Source organism: Eurytemora carolleeae, unplaced genomic scaffold (assembly GCF_000591075.1).
Source record: "Eurytemora carolleeae unplaced genomic scaffold, Eaff_2.0 scaffold1055, whole genome shotgun sequence".
NCBI lineage: Eukaryota > Metazoa > Arthropoda > Copepoda > Calanoida > Temoridae > Eurytemora > Eurytemora carolleeae.
In genome coordinates, this window is record NW_019396943.1 from 23266 (window position 1) to 26816 (window position 3551).

Consider the following 3551-nt stretch of genomic DNA (forward strand, 5'->3'; position numbering starts at 1 on the left):
CGAAAAAATAAACAAATCACTAGAAAATAAACAAACAAAAAAGATTATTCAAATAAACATTTAAGGACTGTCAAATGGACATAAGGGAATCGAACTCAGATTATCAGCTGGAAAAAAGATAATTTGCAAATATTCACTATTAAAAAAAAGTTTTAAGACTATTATTATTCCTTGAGGTTGTTTCTGTCACAAAGGTTAAAAACAAACTGTTTAGATGTATGTATATAAAGTGATGGTGGGGGTCGAACTAAAAATATTAATGCAGTTAAGATATCATAGATTTACATCTTACTGGAGTTAAAATATCATAGATTTACATCTTACTGGAGTTAAAATATCATAGATTTACATCTTACTGGAGTTAAGATATCATAGATTTGCATCTTACTGGAGTTAAAATATCATAGATTTACATCTTACTGGAGTTAAGATATCATAGATTTACATCTTACTGGAGTTAAAATATCATAGAATTACATCTTACTGGAGTTAAAATATCATAGAATTACATCTTAATGGAGTTTTAAAAACCACCAATCTCTGAGTTCAGAGGGCGAACCTTTGTACAGGGGGGGGGCGGGGAAATGCAGCCCCCTGACAAATTCAGGGAGGGGCGTAGCTCCCCCCCCCTGAATTTGGAATTTTTTGTTCCTATTTTCAGAATAGCTTCTCAATAGCATGCTTAAGGGAAAGAAACCCTAGTGCAAAACAGGAAAAATATCTGTCTTAATAAACTATAATGTGTGAAAAGTTAAAAATCTAGTTTTTTAGTCTTTAGTCATTAATTTTGACTCTTTTGAGTCTTTTAAGTCAAAAAACATTTTCCGTTATAACTATAAATAAAATGATGTTTTTTATTCACCTAATTCATTTTATAAAGTTTATTTAACAGCTTTAAAAAATTCGAAATTGAAATGGATAGTCTAGGGAACATACTGTATTAATATACTCTACTTCATATAATTTCTGGACATTTACATGATTTTCACTTTGAACTCCCGTTTAGGCTGAAAGGGACTAATAAAATTCATACCGAGGGATTGTCTTTTCACTCTAATATATATTCTATTCTCTTTGGTTGAGACAGATCCTTCCCCTAGACAGTTTGACCTTAGACAATTGAAACCTATTAATGAACAACTTTCCCCGGTTTAAAGCGTCAAAAGGTGAATATCGACCAGGAGGCTACCTCAGTGCTGCCAGGAATGGACAACTTTACATGATATGAAGGAGTTAAAGGGACTGTAAGCGTTATTTCAAGTGCTTATAAGAAGCAATGGAGAAACTCTGAAAAATTTACACTTTTCAAGCAAGCAAAATTACGTTATCTTTCACATTTGTTATCAGATAAAGGTTTCAAGGGCGGTGCGTTTAAAATCGGGCATTGCAATCTTTGCACGGAGGTAACTTACAATTACGCTTACAGTCCCTTTAAACCTGAATTTAAAAGTTAGTGTCATGGATATTGAGTTTAGTCGCTGAATCTAATCACTATTCTCTTCAAAAGTTTTAACCTCAGATCTTTTACTAGTTTGTAGAGAATGTAACTGATCCTTCTGGAGTCTGTCAAATAAGGAATCCGGAAGTGCAGGTATATCGTTAGATGTATATTGTATAGGATACAGTGTATATCATGCTTAAATCGACTTTAACCGTAATTTTAAGTGAATCTCCAAGATGACATTGCCCGATTCCAAGGGGGGGGGGCGGTATGACCTTCGCACCCCCCTGACAGGTTGGGGGGGGTAGCCCCCCCCCCTTCGAGATTTCGAGGCAAAAAATGTTCCTAATTTGATAAATCGTATGTAAATTGTGTATCCCCTTTTCAAGTATTTTAATTATTTAAAGGAATTATAGTATTAGAAGATATTTATTAAATAATTGAATCATCAGTACGACGAAAAATGTTATGGTAATGTTACATGTATGTATATGTTACATCGTCTATAAGCAACAACAACCCTACTGAACTTCTGACGAACTTTTCTTCTGACCTGCTGCAATATCGGACCTAAGTCAGCTGTTTATTTTTGTATTACTTGAGGGTTAGGTTAGGTTCAGACAATTTCCGGGCCGAGTGCTGCGGCTAGGACAGGCTAAGGGACCGAGCGCCGTGGCAAGGACAGGCTAAGGGGCCGAGCGCCGCGGCAAGGACAGGCTAGGGGGCCGGGCGCTGCAGTCACAAGTCCATATAGCAGCTTTAAAACCACTTGCTAGTAGGCCGGATGTGTAGTATAGAGGATTTGGCGTAGGTCAGAAGTGGAGTAATTTGTAAGAAACTAGACTTATGTTATAATATTGTTCCTATCTAACTTGTATATGTATAGTAATAATGTTCCTTAATCAATACTCATCAATCAAAATTGTAAAATTGTTCCTGATTTTCATGCAAAGAAGTAAAACTATTAATTCCTAACACTGCGTTCGACCCTTATAGACCCTAAATCCCTGTCCTAATCCTTTATTTTTGTTCCCATATTTCTAAACAATCTTTTTATTATTCCTTAAATTTACTTCTGATTTCATTTATTGTTCTTTGTTCGTTCTTAGTGCATGTATGAAACTCCTAGTTTTTATTGTTCCTAGCTGACTCTTGGTTCAATAGTAAATATTTCTGTTATAGTTTCCATTTTATAGTTTTTTTGTTACTCAATCCTCTTTTGACGTTCCTAATCTAGTATTTTCTGTTTTGTTCCTAACTCACCCAACATTCGTGTTTTGTATTGTTAATTTTTTATGAACTTATAATGTTCCTAGTTCTTTCTTTTTTTTTACCTTGTTCCTAAAATCCTATATTGCATTTGCTGAGCTGACCTGTTGGCTTTGTTCCTATTCTCAAGTACGATATTTCTTCCTATCCATATGATGTGATATACCAAGTTGTTTGTTCCTGAGTCTTGAACAAACTTGCAGGGGCGCAACTAGCACAAGTTTAAAGCTGTTGAATGCTTATAGTTCATATCATTTTCCTGTAGTGGAAATGCACAAGTCACGTTTGTAGAGAACCCACAATTAAAAATAATCAGTTTTCTAAGCTAAAAATAATGATATCTAATTCATACTTGAACAGACAAAGCTTTGAAGGGTACTGTTGAGAATCGGGCAGTGCCATCTTTGCATGGAGAGTCACTTCAAATTACGCTTACAGTCCCTTTAAAAAGAAAATACTGAATGCACTAAAGAAATATTTAATATAAAAGCGCTGTTCATAACAAACCTCATATAGGAATATCTAAGAAATTCTTAAAATTGTTTGAAATAGTTAAACTAACAGGACATTTTTTAATATTTTCCAGGAACAATTAGTTTGGACTAATAATTTTTATTTGTGGTGTGCAAAATGGTTCCAATCACACCGTTCCAGTCACACCGTCGTTCCAGTCATGCATGCTCAATGTTTTAGCTTTCATTTATTTTGCTTTATAATAATACCCTAGGAGGCAGTGGCCTTAGTCCCGGAGGCCGCAGATATTCCGGCCTCTGGTGCCTGAATCTCTGGACTCTGGTACTATTGATTGTGGACTCACGAGACCGAAGTGTGGGGGGGGGGG